This window comes from Jatropha curcas, chromosome 5 (genome assembly GCF_041381405.1).
Source record: "Jatropha curcas cultivar XTBG-Jc1 chromosome 5, XTBG_Jcur_1.0, whole genome shotgun sequence".
Taxonomy (NCBI): Eukaryota; Viridiplantae; Streptophyta; class Magnoliopsida; order Malpighiales; family Euphorbiaceae; genus Jatropha; species Jatropha curcas.
The window spans coordinates 3,853,148-3,867,529 of record NC_143155.1 but is presented as its reverse complement, the minus strand read 5'-3'; the positions used below and the strand labels follow the sequence as shown (position 1 = coordinate 3,867,529).

Below are 14,382 nucleotides of genomic sequence, written 5' to 3'. Positions count from 1 at the left end.
GTAATTACATTAAAATGAAATTTTATATAAGTTGCTTCATTATTATTTTACTGAAAATTATGCTAAGAATATACATATAAAAAAAATTAATTCAAAAACTTTTAATAGCTTACTAAAATCATTTGTATTAAATGACATAGTTTTATTAATTATTTTTCATATATTTTTTTAAAATATTTATTTGATATATTAGTGTAATGTTAATTTTTTTTTCCTTGTTAATTAGATGAATGAGAAAGTTTAATTTCTCTTATCGCAAACCGCATAAATCGTCAAACCAAACCAAACTAAACTGCTATAAAAAATTTAGTTTAATTTGTAAATTTTGATGATTTGGTTTGGTTTTAATTTTTCTTAAACCGCCACTTTAGATTGGATTCGATTATCATATCCAAACAAAAACACGAACAGATAGAACTTGTATGAAAATTCAATCTAATCATATTAGACTTGTAGTTAAATGACACGATTATCATTACAATTTATATCCCAATCTATTAAAATTATAATACTAATCATTATTTTAAATATATAAACATGATTAAAAAAAGTAAAATAAGTTAATTTAATATTAATTATCATGTATAGGGGAAATATAACTCAATTCCTGCAAATGAGTTTTTACAAATAGATTAACATTAGAAAAAAAAAAAAAAAAAAAAAAAAAAAAAGCAATTGTGGGTTCCCAATTCTACTACATATTGTCATATCTTAACTCGAGAATAGGAATTATAAGAGGACAAGCATAATTACCAGTATATAAAAACATTTAAAAATTAAAACCATGCAAGCATCTTAAACTGTATGATCCTGAAAACATATAGACTAAAAGTAACAAACAATCCCATGTTTATTTAAGAAAGAGAAAACACATAAGAGGTTTAAGTTGCAGGAAACCAAAAGCCTTTCAACGATCCTTACTCTGAATAATCTTCATCAAGCAATCCAACATCCAACTGGTATCGAAGAATTCCACCAATGCCACCAAATCCTTCGCAAAATTGTGATCCCTCGTGGGATTTATCTGTGACGATTTCAAGCGAGCAACCAAACTTCTTGTACTCGTCCAGAAGCCACTCTACCAGAGTCATTCTTTCCTGGATCTCCAAGTCAGCTGAGTTAGTCAAATCCTCGAAATTTTGCTTGTCAGCCTCTTCCTCTTTGTTCAAGATCTTTATAACAATCCCATTTGTCTTGCTGTTCTTCAACACAAATCGATTCATATCCAAATCTTCCCAAATGATTAGTATCTTAATAGCACCCATTTCTAAAGCATTCATAGTATCATTCAAGCCATAAAAAAACTTTCCACTATCCTGATCGATTTCCTAAAAGAAGTTCAAAATCACGCGTCTCTCCTGCATGAACTTGACATTCGATAAAACCTCATACGACAAATCAATTGCTTGATTGAATCCAATTTCTCCCCAACAAGAAATGTCAAGTACTTTGAGTATTTTATCCTTCAGACGAGGATCAAACAAGTTCGATTGACTTAGTTCTGTCTTAAAATCAGCAGAACCAGCAAGTACTAGTCCAGAAACAGTAGGCACACACGTTAAATGATCTATAAAATGCTTTATAGAAACTTCTGCTGCCTTTCTCACATAATTGTGTCGACTCTCAGCTCGAAGACGATCAAATCTATTTTGTGATTGACCACCTCTACCATGTTTATTTGGAAGATCAGTACCAAACTTTTCAAGGATTTCGCGGCTGTTTCCTCTTAATGACCCTACCAGAATCCCTTTCCCATCAATAATTATAAATCCAAACCTGTCATCAGGATAAAAAAGATGATGCAATGCTTCTGTATGGAATTTCTTGTCACACAGGTAGAGGGATTGGCTTATAGGCTTAAAAGGCATAAAATCACAAGTAAACCTCCTTTCTTTTCCATCTTCAGTTACAACTAGTCCTGTATATAGGGCAATTCCTTTGGAAGGAACCTCTTTGTAAAGTTAGCGTCTTTGTAGGGCAGAGGTAATAGCATCTTGTACAGACTTTCGGTTCACCCTACTCCTGATGTTGGCCGCGGTTCAATATTCCTTGCCAAGCATTTTCAAAACTTTCGAAATTTGATCATTGGGACGTAGTTAGCAGCAGTGAAATCATGCTGTTGCCAAGCATTTTCAAAACTTTTGAAATTTGATCATTAGGATGTAGTTAGCAGCAGTGAAATCATGCTGTTGTTGCCGCCTTTTGCAGTATCAAGAGATTTAATTAGTCTTTTCATTTTCCACATCTCAAGGTTCATGTCAACAGTTTCCTGATTCTTTGCCATTGTAGCGTATGCCTGGAAACAAAGAAGCTAATAATAATAAGTGTAATTGATAAAACAACAGACAAAACCACAACAAATTATAACAACCCTAAAGCATTTAATTATGGTTGAACATGTTTTCCAAGAAAATAATAAGCACATTAATATAATTAAAATTTAAGAATTAAAGAAAGAAAAAAATCTGATATAATGTCTTGTGGTGTGCCCACTTAAGTGGGATCCACAACATTATGAAGAAGTGGTGTATCCACATGAGTGTAAGTGGTGTGTCAACTCAATTGGGACCCTAACTTCTCCTATAAATAGAGAAGAAGTTTACTTCATCAACACACACAACAAGAAGTAGAGAACTCATACTTAGAAAGAGTTCTTTTTAGGAAAGGTTTCCTAAAGCTATGGGAGAGAAAAATAGTGAGAAAATTATTTTGGGGTATTTTTTGAAAACACTGTATTATGTATTACTCTCTTTGTAAGCCTACTATTTTAATAATGGAAGAAAAAAATTAGGAGTTTGTCCCGTGGACGTAGCCCTAAACAGTTAAGGGTGAATCACGTTAATTTCTGTGTGTCATTTTGATTGTTCTGCCGCCGTAATTATTCTCTTAATTTATCGAGAGGGCCTAACAAAGTGGTATCAGAGCCGAAGGTTTAGGTTGGTCTAGCTGGTCAGATAGCAATACTAGATTCGTAGATATATTTCAAAAATAAATATACCACGATGAAGAGAAAATTACACCGAATCCGTTGGTGCAGTCCGTTTGAAAAACCGTTGCGGAATTATTTTAAAAGGTGATAGTAATACTCATCACTATTCATTACTGTTGCTGGTCCGTTACAAGTAAGCCCACTACTATTTGTGTACAGTACTATTAACTTATACGGTTACTATTCATCGAATTTTTGAGAATAAGTTATGGAGGCTAGGACAAGCAAAATGATCAGTCTAATGGTGCAAATTACCATATATGGAGAAATAAAATGAGAGATCTCCTTATGGTAACCAAAATGCATCTTCCCGTGTTTAGTTAAAGTAAACCAGAAGACAAGACTGATGAAGAATGGGCTTTCGAGCATGAGCAAGTTTGCAGCTATATTCGACAGTTTGTTGACGACAATGTGTACAACCACATATGTAATGAGACTCATGCCAGGACATTATGGGACAAATATGAAGAGCCATATGCCTCAAAATCCGGTAACAACCAATTGTTCTATTTGACAAAGCTAATGAATTTCAAATACCATGAAGGTACTTATGTAGCAGATCACTTGAGTGAAATGCAGGCAACTATTCATCAGCTATCAATAATGGGCTTAAAATTTGATGATAAAATCCTCGGCCTTATGGTGCTTGCCTCCTTACCAGAGTCACGGGAGACTTTGAAAATATCAATAACAAACTCTACACCACATAGTGGAGTTAGCTGGGAATTTGTTAAAAATACTGTTCTGAATGAAGAAATGAGATGTAAAGGGCAGAATCCTTCTTCATCTCAGTCAGACATTCTTTTAGTAGACGCTAAAAGAACTAACCATTCTAGAGGGAGGAGCCAATCTAGAAGTTCAAATAAAAGAGATAAGAACAGGGGGGTAAATCAAACAAATTTGCCAATATTGTGTGTCATCATTGTGGGAAGAAGGGGCAAATTAAAATGTATTGCCAGAAGTTCAAAAGTGATCAGGAGAAGATCAAAGGCAAAGCAAAGTGTTAAGAGAGAAATATTGTAGTTGTATTTCTTGTATCTCATCAATCGATTACATAGGTCTATATATAAGGAATTCCTACGCTACCTAGCTATTTAGGAATACAAATCATAAACTAATTAGGAATATGTGTACTATATTGATTTTCCTTAATACTCCCCCTTAAGTTGGAACATGGATGTTAATCATGCTCAACTTGTTACAAACTACTACTTTTAGCAAAACACAATACCATACTTAGCAACTGTACCCACTTCATTATAGCAATAAAGAATCCCAAACCAAATAGTAGTAGCAGAATTAAGACAACACACTTAGGTTGTCGAAACAAATCTCACTGAACCAGAAAACAACTCACAGTGCTGTTTCAAGCTTCCATAATCAATGCCTCAAAGAGGAAGCCCAGTAGCGCCGATATTCAGAAACGCAGCAAAGGAAACTCTAGCAAACGGAGCGCACGACTGAAGGCCAAGAACACAATGCAACTCACTGGGGTTGCACTGCTCTTGACAAAGGAGAAGGTTCAAAAGCAAAATACCCATAACTGCAGCAAAAATGTAGTACCAAACCCTAATGCAATAAGGAATCACTAGAAAATCACCAAAAATTACCTAAAACAATTGTCACAACAAAGGAAAAAATAGGTTTCCTCAGCAAATTAAAGCAACAACAGTAGCAGAAGATTGCCCGACACAGCTGCAATAGAATCGTAGCAAACAAACCTATTGAATAAGCCCAAGAATGACGATGCAACTCACTGGGTTGCACGTCTCTCTTCAAGTCAATGCCGGAGAGAGGAACTGGAGTGAAAAAGACCACTGGACATGCGCCAGTGCATGAACTAGAGTAGAAAGAAAGAGGTGATGCGCGGGGCCATTCACTCGGAATCGAGCAACCGGATTCTGGGGAGGCGATGATCAGCGGCTGGAGAATATCCTGAGGTCATTGGTGAGACAAAATACTAACCCTAGAAAGGCTTCCTAGGGTGGCAATGGCTTCTCACAAGGGAAGTTTTGGGAAATTTCTTTTTCTTTTTTTTTTTTTTTGAATGGAAGGCTCTGATACCATGTTAAGAGAACAATATTGTAGTTGTGTTTCTTGTATCTTATCATTCGATTACATAGGTCTATATATAAGGAGTTCCTATGCTACCTAGCTATTTAGGAATACAAATCATAAACTAATTAGGAATATGTGAACTATATTGATTTTCCTTAATACAAAGAAAGAAGAAAGCAATGATGATGAAGCTAATATTATTGTTGAGTTCCAACTGTTCATTGAAGACACTATCAATCTTGCAACCTAGGAAACCAATTGGGTAATTGATAGTGGGGCTACACTTTATGCAACATCCCAGAGAGAAAAGTTTTCATCTTACACACCAAACAATCTGGGTGTGGTCAAGATAGCAGATGACAAACTGTTGAAAGTCATCGGTAAGGAGATATTTGCTTGGAGACAGAAAATGGTTCGAGATTAATTCTAAACGATGTCGTGCATGTACTAGACATGCATTCTAATTTAATCTCAGTTGGCAGACTTGATGCTGAAAATTTCTGTAGCACCTTCAGAAATGGTCAGTGGAAACTCACAAAAGGTTCTATAGTGGTAGCCAATGGAAGGAAAGACCTAAAGTTGTACTTGATGCATGCGAAGCTCTCCCAAGATAATTTAAATGTAGCGGAGGATGACAGTACGGTTGAATTGTGGCATAAACGACTAGGCCACATGAGTGAGAAAAGAATGACAACTCTGGTTAGAAACAACATGCTATCTGGATTGGATAAAGTCCATTTAGAGAAGTGTTCTGATTGTATGGCACGAAAACAAAATAAAGTAGCTTTCAAGATTTCTTAGTCTTCTAGAATGAAGAATGTGTTAGACCTGGTGAATTCAGATCTGTGTCGACCACTAATGATGTCATATGGTGGAAATTGATACTTCGTAACATTTATCGATGACCATTCTAGGAAGACCTGGGTATACACTTTAAAGTATAAAGATCAAGTTTTAGATGTTTTTAGACAATTTCTAAACTTGGTTGAGAGACAAACAGGCAAAAAGCTGAAGTGCATCAGAACAGATAATGGTGGAGAATACACTGGGCCATTTGATGCTTTCTGCAAAGAGCATGGTATTCGACATCAAACAACACCTCCCAAGACGCCACAACTGAATGGTTTGGCTGAGAGGATGAACAAAACTTTGATGGAGAGATTCAGATGTTTACTCTCACATGCAAAGTTGTCTAAAAGATTTTGGGGTGAAGCTCTTCTTACAATAGTTCATTTTATTAATCATTCACCTTGTGTTCCTCTACAGTATGATACTCTAGAAAGAGTATGGTCAGGAAAGGATGTTTTCTATGATCATTTGTGGGTGTTTGGCTGCAAAGTCTTTGTGCATATTCCTAAGGATGATAGGTCTAAACTTGATTTCAAGACTCAACAATGTGTATTCATTGGCTATGGCAAATATCAATTTGGTTATAGATTTTTTGATCCAGTCCAGAAAAAGATGATACGAAGTAGAGATGCTGTATTTGTTGAAAATCAGACTATTGAAGATGTTGAAAAAACTCAGAAGCAAGCTGTCGATAGATTTGATGATGATTCAACAGATGTGCAAATAGTTCCTCCAACAATAGAATAAAGACAAGTTGGAGATGAAGAAAATGTTCCACAAGAACAAAATGCCAGAGTTAGAAAATCCAGAAGTTCCTTATCAGAATGAACCAAAAGATGATTTTGATGGTGCTCATGTTCAGCCACCAGCACCAGAAGGATCTCAAACATTAAGAAGGTCTAGTAGAGTCAGACAACCATCTACTAGATATCCAGCAAATGAATATGTATTGATGACTGATGGGGGGAGAACCTGAATGCTTTGAAGAAGCAATGGAAAGTGAACACAAAAGGAACTGGATTGAAGCCATGCAAGATGAAATAAAGTCATTGCATGAGAATAAAACATTTGAGCTAGTGAAGTTGCCCAAAGGCAAGAAAGCTTTGAAGAACAAGTGGGTGTTCAGGATCAAATAGAAAGAACACATCTCCCAACCACAATTCAAAGCTAGACTGGTTGTGAAAGGATTCAATCAAAGAAATGGCATTGATTTTGATGAGATCTTTTCACCAATTGTGAAAATGACATCCATTCGGATAGTGCTTGAAATGGCCGCCAGTTCTAATCTGGAAATCGAGCAAATGGATGTGAAGATTGCCTTCCTATATGGTGATTTGGAAGAAGAGATATACATGGAGCAACCAGAGGGTTTCATCGAAAAAGGAAAAGAGGACTATGTATGTAAGTTGAAGAAAAGCTTGTATGGTTTAAAACAGACACTAAGACAGTGGTATAAGAAGTTTGAATCTGTAATGGGAGTAAGGCTACAAAAAGACTACTTCAAATCATTGTGTTCTCGTAAAGAAATTCTTTGATGATGACTACATTATTCTTTTGCTCTATGTGGATGATATGTTGATTGTTGGTTAGAATTCTGTCAGAATTAATAGCTTGAAAGAACAGCTAACTAAGTCTTTTGCTATGGAAGACTTGGGACCAGCAAAGCAGATTCTTGGCATGAAGATTACAAGGAATCGAAGAGCTAAGAAATTATGGTTGTCATAGGAGAAGTACATTGAGAAAGTACTTCAAAGTTTTAAAATAGAGAATGCGAAAGCGGTTAGTTGTCCTCTTGCTAATCACTTTAAATTAGGTTCTCAACAGTGCCCTTCTACCGATGGAGGGAAGGAAGAAATGGAAAAGATCTTATACGCTTTAGCAGTTGGAAGCTTGATGATGCCATGGTACACATCCAGATATTGCTCACTCAGTTGGAGTAGTGAGTCGATTTCTTTCAAATCCTGGAAAGGAACATTGGGCTGCAGTGAAATGGATTTTCAGGTATCTTCGAGGTACAACCAAAATATATTTATGTTTTGGAGATGATAAGCCAGTATTAGTCGGTTATACAGATGCAGATATGGCTGGGGATGTTGATTCAAGAAAGTCTACATCAGGATATCTAATCATATTTGCAGGGAGAGCCGTGTCGTGGCAATCAAGATTACAGAAGTGTGTTGCTCTGTCAACAACTGAGACAGAATTTATAGCACTAATAGAAGTATACAAGGAGCTGTTGTGGATGAAGAAATTCTTGAATGAACTCGGAATTCATCAAGAACGATATCAGAGATTTTGTGACAATCAAAGTGCAATTCACCTTGGAAAGAATTCCTCATTCCATTCAAGATCAAAACACATTGATATTAGATATCACTGAATTAGTGATGTGTTGGAGATGAAGCAATTACAGCTTGAGAAGATCCATAAGAAGAAAATGGATCAGAAATGTTGACGAAAATTCTTTCAAAGAAGAAGTTCGATTACTGTCGGTTAGCTGCAGGGATGATAGTGGCTAATGTTTCCACTTAAGTGTGCATGGGGAGAATTGTTGTGGTGTGCCCAATTAAGTGGGATCACAACATTATGAAGAAGTGGTGTATCCACATGAGTGCAAGTGGTGTGCCAACTCAATTGGGACCCTAATTTCTATAAATAGAGAAAAGTTTACTTCATCAACACACACAACAAGTAGAGAACTTGTACTTAGAAAAAGTTCTTTAAATTTAGAAAGGGTTTCCTAAAACTAGGGGAGAGAAAAATAATGAGAAAATTATTTTTAGGGTGTTTTTTGAAAACACTTTGAGTGTCCTAAACAGTTAAGGGTGAACCACGTTAATTTTTGTGTCATTTTGATTATTCTCTTAATTTATCAAGAGGTCCTAACATAATGTTTGTATATTTATATATGTCATAAATGTATGATGGGACAGAAGAATCATACAGTGGAACCAAAGAAAGAAATTAGGAAGATATAATTTAGAAATCCTGATGTATTTTACTCATTAAACAAAAAGAAACCAATGAAGGGAATACATTTTCCACAAGAAATTTTTATGTCAGAATCTAATTTTTCTTAAATGGTTTGCTATAATGATTTTTATTATCTGCTGTTTTATATTGGGTTGAAGCATTTAAGGGACTCAATTACTATTACTAATTAGTTTCTAAAAGTTCAATAAGCGAACACAACATTATATATAGAATTTACATTGCATGCTTGTTGGGAATATAAAATTCAGCCAAAGAAAATCAAACACAACACTGCTACAAATTAATTATTTCCAAACAAATAATAAACATATCGCAGAATTGCATTTTAGACATAAACAACTGAAATACATTGAACAAAAATTTAATATCTGTTCATAGTTATCTAAGCTAATGTTGTAATACAAAAATTGACAGGAATTCAATCAATGGGGACATAAATTAATTAGACAGACGGTAAAACTGAAGAAACTAAACAAGGTAAGATATATTACTGAAGATTAGTTTCAGTCCAAAAAACCCTAATTTTGTTATCAATAATCAACCATCAAGGGTTTCTTGATTTAATAGGCAACTAATCAAGATTTCATCGACTGGTATATCCAAATTCTAGGATGCTACCCCAAATTGGATATGTCCAATCTCGACTGATAATAAGGCTACTCCGGCAACATCTTTCTGGGCAGTCAAAACTCAGGCCAGAAGGGAACAAGCATAATATCATTGCTCTCAAAGGAAAGAAAAAAAAAAAAACCTGAAGAGTCTTTGCTACTACGGTTGCTTCCTTCTGATTTGATTTGGTTTGTTAAGGATGGATGTTCCTATTTATAAGAATTTAGAGTCCATGTCTTGAACGGAAATTTGCTTGTCAAGCAAGTAGAGATGGACAATTATATATATATATATATATAGATATATATATTCTAATTTTATATAGTAAATAAATATTTTATTTGTTACCTAAACAGTTTTATGCTAATTAAAATTTATTTATCGTTAAAATTGTAATTTACATCTTTGTTAAAATAAGTTCCTAATTCCTAATTAATAAATTTTATATTAATTAAATTCATAATTGAACTAAAAAATTAAAAATCTTTAATCAATATAATAATATTTGATATGAAACAAAAAAAAAAAATTCCCCCAATGCTCAAAAAAAAAAAAAAAATCAAATATAGCCAACAAATATATCCTAATAGATTTAATTACTTATAATATAGGATATAAATACCCTATTCTATAGACATATACATATTTCATTGTAAGTTTAAATTGTCTTATGTAACTTTAATTATATTTCCATTAAATTAATGTCTTTTGACAATATTTTTTTTATCAAATTTGTTAATTAATTATTGTAAGGGTGTATTATTACCAAAATTCATAAATTTATAGACAAAATTTGAGGTGTCACAAAATTTTTTACGTAAAATACAAGAGAGAATTAACAATATGTAGAGTTATTATTTATAGACAACCCATGATTTGTCATATGCAGAGTTATTATTTATGTAATAACTTTTTAAATTATTATTCAGTATCCATGATCTATGAAAAAAGGAAGGTTTTTTTTATTATATTCTTTAAAAATTTTTGAACCATGGAATCCATTTTGTTTACGTATTCCATTTTAAATTGACTATATCTGATTTGTTTATGATTCTTTTGGTTTTCCTTATTTATCTATTGAAAACTCAACTTGCTACTGCATGTGTTTATTTTTTTATATATTTTTTTTATTAATTTTTACAAAAATAATATAAAAATTTAATTTTTTTTATTTATAATTATTACATGTATAAAAAAAAAAGTTAAAACCACTACCATACCTATCTAGTATTTGATGAAAATTTTTAATAATTTTTTACAGTAGATTTTTTGACAAAATAGAATAGTTACAAAGTAGAAAATAAATAACCATTTAATCCAAAATCTCGCTATATATAAAAATAAACACATATATAAATTATTGGTAATCAAATTCAAAATTTTTTTTTTGATAGTATACCAAAATAAAAAAAAATCAATAGTTAAAATTAGTATCTCAGCCATTAATAATAGTAAAATGATAAGTTTTCGATATAACAATAACAAAGAAACTCTTGATGATAGAGAGTCTTCAATGAATGATTGATAATAAAAGCAAAAAAATCCTTGATAGTAGCGAAAGAAAATATAGTTATTTAATAGAGTAAATTTTTAATTGAGTTATAATTTAAATATTTGTCATTTATTATCATAATAATAGATGTAATATTAATATCAAAGTATAAAAATTTTTAAACTAAAAATATGCAACAACTTCAAAAAAAAAAAAAAAAAAAAGAAGAAGCGTTAAATGTTAAAAAAAATTACAATCATAATTAAAATATTTTTTTAAAAAAATTAATAAATTTATACTAATTGAAAATTGATCAAGAAATTTACTTAGCAGATTAAGAATAAAATAACTAATACTTTTAAGAGAATGATAAAGCAAAAAGTAAATATCAATATTAACAAAGCAAACAAAAGAAAATACGAGGAAAAGAAAAGAATTTCAATTTATAACTTATAAATTTAATAATTTTTATATTTTTAATATAAAATATTTAAGTCCTTTTGCAATAAAATTATAAATATAATTGATTTAATATTGGATTCAATCAAAACTTCTACAATAGGATTTTCATTCCTAATTAAGATTGGATAGAATTTTTCAGTTATAATTTCTAATATATATTTGATTTAATATTAATAAAACATATATATATATATATATATATAGTTTATTTATTTAATTTAATATTATTAGGAATCTTATATATTTGATTAGTTTATTACATTTTGTATTACTTTAAATATTATTTAATACTAACTAACATTTTGCATGTATTAATTGTCAAGAGAATACAAATTTCAATTAACTAATACAAACTATATTCACAAAAGTCAATGATGTTTATTCCTTTTTTTTTTTCACACTAATGAATTTATTTATTCAAAATTAAATATATTTTTATTTTTTCAACCAATAAAATTAAAATTCTTAAAATTTTATATCCTTACCATATATATCTTATATAATATGATATATAATATATTATTTTATCCAATAGAATTTATATTTAAATAGGAAATTTATATCCTTAATAATTAAATTAGCTTTATTTTTCAACTAATAAAATTAAAATCCTTAAAATTTTATATTCTTACCATATATATCTTATATAATATATAATATAATTTATTATTTTATTCAATAGAATTTATATTTAAATAGGAAATTAAAATCTTTAATAATTGAATTAGCTTTATTTTTCAACCAATAAAATTAAAATCTTTAATAATTTCCTATTTCGAATTAGATTAAACTTCCTATAGTTGTAGAATATACTTAATAAATGTAAATAAAAATTATTCTATTAATTTGTAAATAGAAAAAGTTAAAATTATACTTACTGCAAGAAGAAGACGTGATTGGAAACTAAACAATTCTAAATTAGCAAATCTTAATTTAATAATTCTTGATAGTCAAAAAGCAACAAATTCGTGATAGTCAAGAATAACAAATTCTTGATAGTCGAAACTCAAAAGTAATTAAAATCACACTTATATATAGTGGTATGATAAGATAAAATCCTAATTATAATAGTATTAAAGAACAAATTCCTAATTAGAGTGAGATTAAATTTATAATATTAATATAATAAAAATAATAAATTGACATCATAATAGGATTAAAGTCAAATTCTTAATTAGAATGAGATTAAATTTATAATACTCATAAAAAAGAGCTACCAATAAGGGATTAATAAATTTAATATATTATATTATAATTTATTTAAATTATAAGATATTAAATTATAGTATTTTTATATGTATAGAAATTTCAAAAGTTTTCTAATTAGAATAGGACTAAATTATTTTTAATTAATCAACTAATAAAATTAAGAGTTTTCTAATTAGAATAAGACTAAATTATTCTTCAATCAACCAATAAAATCAAAAGTCTGCAGGGGCGTTTTAGGAACCCAATATTCCTTCTCATTCGCATGCGTGTGCGTACACACACATATATATAATTTGGAATTCCCACACGCACACATACACACACGTATATAATTTGGAATTCCTATACATGTAAAAAACATTATGATTTATTATATTATAACTTGAATATTGAAATTCCCTTAGATATTTTACTTCCATCAAAATACTTAAAACTAAAAAAATAAAAAATAAAAGATATTATTTTAACAAATATTAATTTTACAATTCAAATAAAATTTAAATTTTGGTTAAAGCTTTAGCAACGGATAAAAAAGTTCGTTGCTAACCTCTATGTACACCCAACTCTCAGCGGCGGAAGACTAATATAACGATTAAAGAAACTAATATAATGAATCTAATTAAAAAATATTATACAATTTTAATCGATACATAAATAAAATTTTTTTAATTAGAGAGTCCATCTCTTTAAGATAGTTTATGATAATGCCATTCAGGAGGGAAAACTTGTAAGCTTATAATTATTTATGATTAATAAACAATTACAATTAATCTATAAATCTAAATTATAAGAACTATAAATAAAAATTATTATATTAATTTATAAATAGAGAGAGAGTTAAGGTTTTACTTACCGTAAGAGAAGACATGATTGCAAATTCAATAATTTCAAATTAGCAAAAACTTGATGTAATAATTCTTGATAGTCAAAAGCAACATAATTTTTATTTTAATTTTAGCATATTTTAATTTTAACATAATTTTTATTTTTTCATTAATTATCCATTATATTTATATTAATCTCAATATGAAATAATGTTTTAACATTATAAAAATTTTAAAAAATAAAAAATGTAATACTTAATATCATACAAAATAAATAATGAGTATAAAATAAGCAATAATAATGTGCAACACGCATCATAAACAAAACTAATACTAATAATAATAAACATAATCTTTTAAATATCTTACATGTTATCAACATTATGGTGATTTTATTTATAGCATTTTGTTGTTTGGGTAATTATGTAGAAAGAAGTGCAAATCTCCTTTTTGATAGAAGGAAGAATTTTGAAGATAATCATATCAGATTTGTAGAAAGACCATGAAGTCGAACAGTGGCCATGAATAGCCACCAAGTGGAGCGAGCGATTGCCTACGGCAAATGTATTATGCTTTGTCAACTTGATCGGATACTTCAAATCAAGATTGTGTATTTTTATTTTTTGTATGAGTAGTTTATTATTAGACTTACTTTACAAAAATATAAAAACATATTGATTTATATTTTATATCTGTATACGGTTTCCTCTCAATCAAATTTTCAGTTTGATTTCCTCTAAAAAAAAAAAAAAAAAACAAAATCTCACATTCACATATTTTCATAACAATTTGCTCTATAGCAAAATACTGTTGAAATACATCTTCAATTTCCTATAGATATGCTAGAGTCTAGGAATGGGATAACATCCTAAGACTTTTTGTTGGATATTGTTTCT

The 14,382-nt window shown here is 30.1% G+C and overlaps 1 pseudogene; it reads right to left on the bottom strand.

Moving 5' to 3' along the window:
• Positions 1-696: 696 nt before the first annotated feature.
• Positions 697-1,915, bottom strand: LOC105629009 (eukaryotic peptide chain release factor subunit 1-2 pseudogene; annotated as a pseudogene).
• Positions 1,916-14,382: the final 12,467 nt, after the last annotated feature.